Source organism: Asparagus officinalis, chromosome 4 (assembly GCF_001876935.1).
Source record: "Asparagus officinalis chromosome 4, Aspof.V1, whole genome shotgun sequence".
Classification (NCBI taxonomy): Eukaryota; Viridiplantae; Streptophyta; class Magnoliopsida; order Asparagales; family Asparagaceae; genus Asparagus; species Asparagus officinalis.
The window spans coordinates 56,838,274-56,851,073 of record NC_033797.1 but is presented as its reverse complement, the minus strand read 5'-3'; the positions used below and the strand labels follow the sequence as shown (position 1 = coordinate 56,851,073).

The 12,800-nt window shown below is 33.0% G+C and overlaps 2 long non-coding RNA genes across 2 annotated transcripts in view; one reads left to right on the top strand and one right to left on the bottom strand.

Annotated features, from left to right (window-relative positions):
* LOC109835966 overlaps positions 1-12,800 on the bottom strand; it is a 48,305-nt gene extending 35,505 nt beyond the window's left edge. The window contains exon 1 of the long non-coding RNA XR_002245755.1: positions 12,763-12,800. This is a non-coding gene — a long non-coding RNA (uncharacterized LOC109835966). The remainder of the gene's footprint in view (positions 1-12,762) is intronic.
* Positions 7,622-12,800, top strand: part of LOC109835967 — a 7,015-nt gene continuing 1,836 nt past the window's right edge. Inside the window, exon 1 of the long non-coding RNA XR_002245756.1 lies at positions 7,622-7,761. This is a non-coding gene — a long non-coding RNA (uncharacterized LOC109835967). The remainder of the gene's footprint in view (positions 7,762-12,800) is intronic.

Genomic DNA, 12,800 nt, shown 5'->3' with positions numbered 1-12,800 from the left:
ACAGATTATTGTGCCCTGTTTGTTTTTGTTGAACTTTCCACTCGTTCGAGTGTTTGCCTCGACTTTCTAACTTTGGTTCTCAGTTTACTAAGTATCTATGCATGATAGATGGCTTGAAATGCCAGTTTAGAATCACGCACCGAGTTGAGTGTGAAATTTGTATAAGTATATCTCCTCATATATCTCATCGACGATTACTATTTGGCCCATGTGGTGGGAAAACTAGGTTAAACTCAGTCCTCGTGTTGGATAAGCACTACCCCTTAGTCCCCGTGTTGGACATACCTCTTAGTCCTCGTGTTGGACATACCTTTTAATCCTCATACTGGATACGCATTACCACCCGGTCCAGGCGTTGGACAACGGTCACATCCGGTCCAGGCGTGGACAACGTTCACAACCGGTCCATGCGCTGGACAACGGTTATATTCAGTCCATGAGTTGGACGTTTACTTCATGCAGTCTATGGGTTGGACATTTAATTTATATAGTCTATGTTCCGGACACTTAATCGTTTTCTGACACGTCACCCATGTGAGTATGATATGACACTTATGTAGAATACGACATGGTATTCATGTAGGTCATTACTTAATACTGTATTTATGTCTGAGATGGGTTGTATTTCCTTTTACTTGTTTTCTGTTCCCGTATTAGACTCCGGGTTTGGTACTTAGGGATTTTCAATTTGAGATACAAGGTATATACATGAGGGTTTCCTTGTTTGGATTATTTCGCTCGACGTACCTATGCTCGTGTTGAAATTTCCTAAGTACTAAGACCCCCTTTGCTTCAGGGCAATTATTTATACATATACATTTTGTGATAACTGTATTTTCTTATACAACGAGCCCTCTCCCTTGGGGTTGGTTGTGATGTTGCTCGCTAGCGCTTTGATGCTCGTTGTCCCTCCCCCTTTCAGGTCACGAGCCAGGAGCCCGGAGAGTCGCAGGTTGATGGCGACACACTTTAGTGTTCAGCTATCTTTTCTAGTTATGCTTTATGTTGGAGCTCCACCGTTGTATTTGTTAGACGTTTGAGGACTATGTTATAGATGTTGTAAATGTTGTATGCCTTATTTCCTTTACTCAGACTTATTGTATTTGAGGCTTGTTGAAAACCCCAGTTTGTTCATTTCAGACATTGACCTTGTACTTCGGTATGTTGGATGATGAAATATTATTATGATCTCTAGTTTGTTCATTTCAGACATTGACCTTGTACTTCGGTATGTTGGATGATGAAATATTATTATGATCTCTACCATTTCATCAGTTATTCTCTGTATTATCTTTTACTTGCTTTTGTACCTACACCGGTTATTGACTCTACTAGAGTGATAGAATTGTGATGGTGAAACATGTTAATGCACGGTGTGGTGCATGGCAGGTTTGACATTCTTGGTTTCACCTAGGACTGCAGCCTTGTGTGAACCCAGGGGCGTCACATAAATGTCTTTTGTAAACAGTTCACCCATTGATTAGTAGAGTCTACTAACGTAAATGATTTTTATATATGATGTATTGATTCTAATATTGATCTTTACTTACTTACAAATTATTGTAAGAGTACAACAAAAAATTAACTTTGACAATAGAAATAAAAGCCCTAGTTTCAGTATTGTAAATAAAAATAATAAATAATAAGAAATTTGTTTCTGTTTTGAGTAAAGGGCATGAAACAAAACTTAAAGATTATCTTAATGTTTCTTAAAGTTAGAAGAAATTTGATTTCTATTTTCTAAATTTTATAGTAGTGATTGTCTATTTTCTTGTAAAATAGAATTTCTATTAAAAGTTTAGAATTTTCTTTGTTGACAATTATGAAATTAAAATTGTTTATATTTCATAATTGTCACTCTTAACTCTTATGTAATGTTATTAGAATTGATAAATCTCTTAAAATATAGATTGGATCAATGTAATCCAACTTATATTTGGCACAAAATATTAGAATTGATAAATCTCTTAAAATATAGATTGGATCAATGTAATCCAACTTATATTTGGCACAAAATATTAGGTCATGTTAATGTTGATAAGATCAATAAATTGATAATGGATAGTCCTTTGAATTTTCTAAATTAGAATATTTCTCAACTTATAAATATTGTCTAAGAGACATATGACCAAACTATTTTTCTAGAATGGTGCTAAAGCTCTTATGTACTCTCGACTTTATATATTTAGATGTATATGATCATTTAAATGTTAAAGCAATAGTTAAATATTCTTATTTTATAGCATTCATATATGATGCATTTATATATTGATGTATTTATACGATTGCATCATATATTAGAATGTTATTGAATAGTTCAAAGAATATAGATTGAAGTTAAAGAGGAGCTTGATAAAAGTATCAAGTCATCCGGTTTGATCCAGATGGCAAGTTCCTATTCTTAGGAGTTAAAGAGATTTATAAACAAAATGTAATTGTTAGTAATTGACATCTGCTAATTTACCACTCCTAATTATTGTCTGAAAGTTGGAACTAAACCTTATTCGATATGGTTAGGTTTATGCTAGGCATTTACCTGTTCTTATTTTCTTATAGGTTATGCATTGGAGATTGTATATTATTTATTATATAGAACTCCTGTAAAATCTTTTTCTTTCACTCCATATTAGACATAGATATGAAGAAAATTAAGTGTACAATGCTTGGAGATCTGGAGTTGTCGTATTCTCATTAGAGAATAAAATATGGACAAAATAGGAGTCTAAGATAAATAACATCCTACTGGTAGGTTATCTTAAAGAAAGTACTAGATATTATATTGATAGTCCTAGTGTATTTTTCAGACAATAATTATTATTAGAATGTGTTCTTTTGTAAAATCAAGTTTGTTAAGCAATGGTTGATATAACTCTAGAAGAAAACTTATTTTCTTTAATGGGAGAGTTGTTTAATCCAGCGAGAGAAACTTCAAATGAGTTGAAGATTCTATAAATTTAGTGGGAGCTTCCAGTAATAAAGTAAATAGAGATTTACTTACTTAATTTATTGTTGAATACACTAATTATAATTAGGAGATCAAATAGGATTTTCATCCACCTGTATAGTACGATAACCTTGTTAATATATATTTGATGAAAAGTAACAAGGAGAATAAAAATCCTAAAACTTACACAAAAGTCATGTTGGACATGATTTCATGTAAGTGAGCTGATGTCACATTTGATGACAAACAGTTATTAAATGTTGAAGAATTTTTTTTTGTCTAATTGTAATATTATAGTTCATAAGGATCCATTTAATCATTTCAACATGTTATGAATATAAGATATCGATTTAATCATTTCAACATGTTATGAATATAAGATATCGATAAATGGATTTCAAAATAACCTTCTTGAATGGATATCTTAAAGAAAATATTTACTAATATAAGATATCGATAAATGGATTTCAAAATAACCTTCTTGAATGGATATCTTAAAGAAAATATTTACTTATAGATATTATAGAATCAAGTAAGTAAAATTCAAGAAGATAAGATTGATTAATTGAATCAATCAAATATATGAACTTAATTAAGCAAAGATTCATTTTGATGAGATCATTAAGGAAATTGTTTTTAATCATATCCTTAAAAAGAAATCTTGTATGTATAAGAAATAATAAAATAATTCCATTACATTCCTATCATTGCATGTTGATGACATATTACTCATTATGAATGATATTTTAATGTCTTGACAAAAAGTATGATTTAGTTCCTTATGAAGGATTTTGATTTAGTTCCTTATGAAGGATTTTCGTTTGATATTCTATATCTTAGATCTCAAACTCTATATAGATAGAGAAAGAGATATATAGAATTGTCATAATCTACTTATATGGATAAGATCCATAGAAGATTCAACTTAACAAGATTCCAAGAAATGAATGGTTCCTATAAGACATAACTAATCACTCTTTAAGGAAATGTGTCCCAAAAAAACTGATTTTTTTGGAAGTAATTGATCTTATAAGTAGTTTTCAATCCAATCCTAATAATAGAAAGTCTGTTTCGGGTTATATTTATATCATTAATAATAATAGTAGAATATGTAGTTCCATGTGAAACCATTAAAGAAGGAATATGGATAAATGAGTTTCTCCATAAGCTTAATATTATTTTTTAATAATATTTTTCTTTCTATCTATTATTTGATAGTAATAGAGTTGTTGCGAAAAGCTTAGAAGGAAAAATTATCTTATTAAATGTTAATAAGAAGAAATATGTGATGGTTTAATAAATGACTAAGCAGATAACATTTAATGTCCTTTTATAGATCATTGTCATAAAACGTTTTTGACAGATGGAAGTAAGGATTACATCTGATTGGATGTTAGGGCAAGTGGGAGATTGCTGGAATAGTAATAATAATTTGCCCTTGAACATCCAATACAAATTATGTAATAATATTGTAATGTTAATAAATTTTATTGTTGCATATATAATTTGGATATTATTTATATAATTGTTATATATCCTTAGAAGTTATTTTGTTAGATCATGCACTGTGATGGTCACTTGCTTGGAGATATGATCTAACTTAGAAACTTTTTTAAATTTGTACTTAACCTATAACTAGTAGAGGATAACTTTGTTATAACAGGTTATTATGCATGACACCGATATATAAGATGTGGTGGTGGATCTCAACCACCGGGAATGGAGATTCTCCGTGTGTATGTCATAAGCACACATTATGATGTGTGTAGCACTAGACCGTATTTAAATTCTCTAGAATGAATCACCTAAGAAATAGAGAATTCAAATTGTTGCATGGTCCCTTTGACTTGATGATATTGCTATTTTTGATTTGATAATTTAGTATGCTTTGATATGATAGTTAAGCTTGTTAAGTAAGCGGTACACAACCTGAAACGTTGGGTTACTAAATTTTATTTAGGAAAATGATGGATGTCTAAATAGGATCTAGTATGCTCATTATGATGAGTTAATTTATTATGCATTCCCATGAAGCTATTAAATTCCTGTCGGTGGGTGGTTTTAAAAATATTTTTTAAATTTACTTTCTTATAAAAATAAAATATTTTGATGTTTCAAAATGATTTTTATTTATGTTCATAGGAATTGTAATTTAGGCATGAGCAAATAGGTGAGTTATCTTTCTTAAAAGAGTTGCCTAAAATAAATGATACTGGAGGGGACTGAATGTAAGATATTGTTTATTAATAATTAATCACATATTATGGAAGGGCTTTTATGAACAGTTGATCGGATAGGGATTTAATTGTTAAATTAAAATTATTAATTTGATTAATAATTGCTTCTTGATATATGACCCAGTTGGTCTCACTAATGTTATTAGAAGATGTATACATGCAATACAATTCTATTTCTGTCCTTAATTGTTATGGATAAAGTTTTTGAACAAATCTATTACTATATTTAATTGTTATGGATAAAGTTTTTGAACAAATCTATTCTATCTTTAATTGTTATGCATAGAGTTTTGAGCAATTAAGAATTGTTTAAAATTAAAATATCTAAGACTAGTCTAAGTCTATAAATAGAGCTCATATGTAGTCTTATGAAGAGACAGAAAATCTTACGAATATAATATGAAGAAATAGAAATATGAGAACCTATCTTTCAGTATTGCTCCTCTTCGGTGACGGGTGGATTTCAATTGGAGGTTTTTTCTCTTGAGAAAGCTTTTTCAGATTGATCTTAGATCAGATTATTGTAGAAATTCGGAAAACATTTCAGGTATAATTCTAGATTTTAATTAATTTTGATTAATCGTCATGATATGCTTTTTTCGCTGCGTTGTATGTCACGAATCCATTACTATCATGTATGTGAAGCCTTTTCATTCAAGTTCTCCATCGATTGTACTACTCATCATGTCACTTACCGAGTCTTTGCTTATGACAATCTTTTCTTAACTACTCATATGAGATTATTAATTGACATATTACTAGGACAATGGCGATTAGCTGAAAAAGAACAAAAGGAAGCGTAAAACATCTTTCCATTACTATTATTCAGAGCTTCCTTCTCTTGACGGCAGAATACACAGGACATGATTTTTCCTGTACTATCAGTATATTTTAGCAGTTATTTTCTTCTCTGAGAATTTTGTTTCGACATACATTAATTTTGATGTAGCGTGCATATGCAAGCGCCAATATATTTATAAGCATCCTCACAAACCATGTGACTTAAAAAGTTAAGCAAGAAAACATCCAAACGAGATGTCATTGAGGTATCAAAGTGTAAATGTTATTTTGGAGATATACTGACGCAAAATTCTACGTACTTGAGCAGGTTGTTAGGCCAACATTTTGGGTTCACCTAAATCTTCCTGCATGGTTCTATTCAGTTTGGACGGTGAACCATAATATCATAGTCCAAGAAAGCTGCTAGAGGAATTTCCGGCTATAAATAAAACTAGGATTCTTAAATATCAACTTGTTCCTCATGTAAGAAGCTTTAGAAAGCTGTTGGCTTAAACGTTGGATAGCAGAATATCGAACTTTGGATCTGAAGAAGTCATCATCCTTTAATCACAATCAAAATTCAAATCAGTCACAGTAGAGATTAAATTTAATAAAACCAATATCAAAAACGAACTCAGCATGTCGAAAAAAACCTAGGAACGACTCCTGGATCACCAAAATCTACCTTCAAACCCTCGATCAAAAGACAAATTAATTTGCACCATCAGATTTGATTTAATAATTTGTACCCAAAACCCTCACCAACGTCAACATTGTTCCCGCTGCTATAGTATTCCTATTGCTACAGTACATTTTTTCCTTTCCCCAATATCGATCACTGTGCTTCGACTACTGACGCTTTCATCAATCGCACGCCGCTCAAACTTCCACAGACCGTCGAATTTCACTGTGATACCACTTGTTGGGATTTTTAGATCTCGTAAAAACCCCAAAAATCACCAAACGCAGCAAATAGAATCACACGAGATTTAACGTGAAAAATCCTCAACAGGAAAAAACCACAGGATCAAAATCAATCCACTATCACCTCTAAATTATAATCTTTTACACGAAAAAAGGCTGTCAAACCCTATCTCTCACAATACCCTTAAACCTGGTTATACCCTCTAAAACTCTGATTACAAGAATATTGTCTCTCTCCTTCTATCTACTCTGAAACTCTAGAATAGGATGCCTTATTTAAAGGCACACCTGACTTGCCCGCCAAATTAACTTGGCCTCTAAGAAAACTACTATGACCGCACTTGACTTGGAGTTTGAGTCGGTACCCAACAATCCTGGCATGGCAAATGGACGGAGATTTTGATTTCATTATGTGTATGTATTGCATTTTTCATCATTTGTGGAATTGATGTTTTTGGTTTATAATTTTCTTTTTAATTCACTTGTATTTTGAGAGCTATAGTAATTAGAGACATGTCGTCTTGATCTACAGCATGCCTTGCGTGCCAATATGTGGCTTAGGTATGAATGTAAATAGTTGTATCAGGCAAAACAAAGATTAGTCAGGACTAGTGTTGTGATGAAGTAGTTGTACACGTCACGAAAGGTGTAGCGTCATGGCTGTTACTACACTGCTTCCTCTCTTAAATTCTGTTGATAAAATTAAACGGTATATAACACTTAATATTGAATTCTGTTGATCAACACTGTATCAAGTGCGGAGTTGAATCTGCGTTTGTGCAGGGAAAAGCAAGTGCTAAGGACTCAGTTTTCTTGGGGGTTCCTCTCTCTGATCAATTCAAGTCTAGCTTCAGTCCTTTGGTGTTCAGGAGCAAGGTACTTTTGTTTTTTTTTCCCTTTGTTGGAAATTTATGGACTAACTTCTGCTTATAATGAAAGTTTCTTTCTGAAGTTTAATTTTGTACTAGTTTGCTTCACTTCAGTTATAGAAGGGGGTGATTTATGTCATGTTTGACTTTGAAAGCTTGAAGGATCTGTGTCAAACTATAGAAAAATTATCAATTCTTTTCTCACATCAAAATATTCATTTCTAATCGATCAAAATTCATGTTTCACAACAAATTGTGCAATGCAGATGGATGAATGTGCTAATTAGTCTTAAACCCCATCCTAAGTTAAAACTTCAAGGTTGTTATGATTGTAGCTCATGTGCCGAAACCTAAAGTATTTTATACATCGATGTCTTTTTTTAAATCAGTTTTAAATACCTAACTGCCGGTATTTTCTTATGTGTTCATATCATATAAGAAATTCAATATATTATAATTAAGACAAGAAATACTTAAGCATTTTAAGGAAAATTGTGCATGACACTGTTTTGGAGTATAATTATTTATGATGTTGCATACTGTGATATTGATGCAATTTTATATGTTTGAGTAATTATTAGAAAATTTAGGGTAATTTATGGTTTTTTATACATATTTTCTAAACTAGTGTAATTTATGAAGTTTTATGAAGTTTCACTCCTTACCTCCGTGAACCCTAGCCCTCCATTGTCCGCCTTAAGCATTCTCATAATACATGCCTTGTAACATTTACAATGTGGACCTCTATAATTTTGCCATTAAGTTCCACATCTCTTTTCCTGTCATTTAAAAAGAAAAATCAAATATTATCTTGTCTCAGGTTGAAGTCCGGAGGTAACTATATAATGGCCAATATTTTTAGGAGTTGTTACTGATTTATTGTGTTATTTAGGTTAGCATGGCCCATGACTCCATAAGAATTAAGGATTGGATGTACATGAGTCACCTAGAATGCATACAATCTAATTTTGTTGATGGAGTTGGTGCTTTCATGGAATTTGCAGCCAGACACGATATGATTCAATGGGGGAGGTTCATTTGTCCATGTAAATAATGTGTGAATAAGTTACACCATGTGGAGGAAGAAGTAGGACTTCACATTGTAAAGAATGGTTTTGTTAGTGATTATATGACTTGGGTACATCACAGAGAAATTGAAGGTCTTAGTGATGCAAATGAAGAAGAACAAGAAGAAGACAACTTATTTATAGGTGAGGAAATGGAGGAAATGCTAGAGGTTGCTCCTAGTAACACTAATCCTATTGAAGATCTTTCTTCCGGACGAGAACAATATGAAGACAATTATGATAAATACATGAATGATGCCGGGAGGCCGATTTATGAGAATGTAAAACACTCCCTGTTGTCATCACTTCTCCATCTATTTGAGATTAAGTGTCTAAATAAATGGAGCAACAAATTATTCACAATACTTCTAAAGTTTTTAAAAGATTTTATCCCTCCGCGGAACCATGTGCGTGAGTGCTAGTAGGAAGCTCAAAAGGTAATGTCTAATCTATGTCTGAACTTTGAGAAAATTCATGCATATCCCAATGATTGTGTACTGTACTGGAAGGAAAATTCAGATAAGATAGAATGTCCTACTTGCGGCGAGACTAGATATAAGAAGAAAGCACATAGTTAGAAGAAAGATATTCCTATAAAGATAGTACAATACTTTCCCATAACACAGAGGCTATAGAGGCTATTCAAGTGTAAGAAGATAGCGATGGCAATGACCTGGCATCATCATGCTCATCCAAGTGAAAATGGAAGAATGAGTCGTCTAAGAGATACGCCCGCATAGAAGGATTTGATAATAGGCACCTAACATTTAGTAAGGAACCTCGTAATATCAGGCTTGGGCTGGCTAGCGATGACTTTTTCCCTTTTAGTTTTAAGGGCAATCTGCACAGCACATGGCTCATTGTGATGATGGTTTATGATCTCTCACCATGGTTGGCAATGGACCAATCCCACTTTATGATGTCTCTTCTTATTGATGGTCCGAATTCAATGGGAAATAATATTAATGTCTATATTCAACCTCTCATTGAAGAGTTAAGGTCTTTATTCATCAACAGTGTGCAAACATACGATGCACACTTAGGGACAACCTTCAGGATGCGTGTAACCTTAATGTGGGTAATCAATAACTTTTCTGCATATGTAACGCTGTCCGGTTGATCCATACATGCTTACAAAGCATGTCCTAAGTGTCACCTCAAGACAATATCAAAAAGGTTGTCCTTTAGCAATAAGACTTGTTATTGCGGTCATCTTCATATGTTGCGTGAAAATCATCAATACAAAAATGACAACTTCCACTTTGATGGAACTACAAAGAATCGTCCATGTCCAGACCCCTTATCCGGGTCGAATGGTAAAATCAATGTGACTTTTGGGAAAATAAAAGGGAAGATAGGAGATACCATAAGGATAGAGTAAGAAAAGCATTTTTTTCGAATTGCCATATTGGAAGACAAATAAAGTGCGTCACAATTTGGACGTCATGCACATTGAGAAGGGAGTATCTGAGCACATACTTAACTTGCTTCTTTGTAAAGATGGTAAATCGAAAGACAATGTCAAAGCTCAAAGGGATCTTCGATCATTCGGGGAACATTAGAAAAGAGCTGCATCCTATTTCGAAAGTGGGCAATCCATGCAAGCTTGTACTTCCCGATGCTTTGTATCACATGTCACAAGATGAAAAGAAAAGGTTCATTTAGGTGTTACATGAGTTGAAGGTTCCTACGGGGTTTCCAGGTCATTTAGTAAGAAGATAAAGATTGTTAAAGGCAAGATTGATGTGTTGAAGAGTCATGATCGTGATGTTATCATGAACCACGTTCTCCCATTATCACTAAGGAGTGCCATTCCAAATTTAGTTGGTTTAGTGATTAATGAACTTTGCAACTTTTTCAGGGAATTGTGTGCTAAAAATATTGAGGACGATAAGCTAGAGAAGCTAGAGGCCTTTAATATTGTGCAAGCTTGAGTATATTTTTCTGCCATCATTCTTCATTATCATCATATACTTAACTGTTCATCTTGCAACTGAGGCCACGCTTGCCGGACTAGTGTAACATCGATAGATATATCTCTTTTAAAGGTATATAGTTTCTCATTTAGTGTGATTGATATACTTATTCTATTTACAAGTTTGGATGTCATAATTTAATGTAAGTTTTTTGTAAGTATCTTCTCACTTTGAAAATTTATATACGCAATAGAAATCGGCAAGAGGGTTCTATTATGAAAGATTATTTGCTAGAGGAAGTAACCACCTTTTGTTCTTGTTATTTGGATGAAGAGATTGAGACAAAAGTCAACAGACCTCTTAGTATCCATGATGGACCACATAAAAACCTGTATTACAAGAAAATGAAGCCTAAATTTATCAATAAGATTCATTGTTTCATCCTCCTCAATAGTGATTGCCTTGAAGAAGTTAGATAGTAAGTTCGTTTCATATAATAGTATATACACACACACTTGTATGGAATAATATACTTCTATTACTAACTATTCATGTTGACTTTAGAATTCACAAGGATGAAATACATGTAATGTGTCGTAATTGGAATGACGCATGTGTGGAAAAACATCATCAGGATAATTTTTATGATTGCCTTAAGCATTATGTAAGAATTCTCTTATCTCATATTTCTGAGTCATTATACTAATTTAAACTATCATTTACCGCATTAATTGTTTCATCAGAGCAGACTACTGAGCATAGAATCAACATTTAGATTAGGAACTTTTGTGCCTAGCTACACTTTCGGATGTTGAGGTTCTGGCATATAAAGGATTTGGTGTTAGCGGTTATAAGTTTCAAATCGAGTCTATCAAAAAATCTCGCACCACCCAGAACAGTGGAATTGCAACCCTAGGAACCAATGGCAATACATTCTATGGGTACCTTGATAACATACTCGGTATCGAGTCTATCAAAGAATCTCGCACCACCCAGAACAATGGAATTGCAACCCTAGGAACCAATGGTGATACATACTATGGGTACCTTGATAACATACTCGGTATCAACTATTCGGGATGAGCATGATACATTTATGTATTTCAGTGCGTTTGCTATGATATGAAGACTGGAACAGGAAAGTGGAAGGAGAACTATGGGAGTTGGATAGATGAATATTGATTGACAAGTGTAAACCCACATGTTTTTCCTTTTGAGGATGATCCATTTACATTTCCAGAACAAGTATTTCAAGTATACTACTCAAAGTGCTTGAAGCATTTGGGATGGAGTGTTGTATGCCGATGGAGGCCGAGGAATACTTATGATGTCCTACAATTTGTAGATTCAGAGATCGTAGAGGTCAATGTTGAAGAAGAATTTGAGCAGGGAGAATTTGTATGTCAAGGTGAATGCATGCCCTGAATCTGATGAAATTTCGTGGGTTAGAAATGATCTAAATAGTTAAATTCTTGTAGATGTTCCTACAACTTCTAATGCATCTATGAAATGAAGAAGGTAGCCATCTTAAAATTTGTAATTTCATGTGACTATTGAAATGTTAACATTCTAAGGTATTTTAATTAGGGGTATATTTTGTTGATATGTACATATGTTTAGTTCAACCTCATTCTTTTGCTATCGACATATTCTTCTGCATATATTTCTTATAAATTAAAAACCTTTTTCTAGGGGTTAATGATGATGACTGGAGGACATCTGTAATAGCCCCAGATAAAAAAAAAGAAAATATATAATAATAATAATAATAATAATGATAAATAAATTGTAAGTCGGTGATTTTTTTCACCACCTCACATCACCGCCTCCCAACAGTATTTAAGGAGAGGAAAAGAGGAGAAATTAGGGTTAAAAATGAAAATAGAAGAAGTGAAGAGGAAGGAAGACATTGAAAGAAAGGGGAGAAATCTAAGGTATAAACTCTATGCTTCCTTATTTTTCTTTGATTTAAGAATTAATACATAATATCCTGAGAAATTGAAAAAAAAAGAAGAGAAAACTTACCTGACTGCCGACGTTGGGGAGGGCTCGTCCTCGGGTGG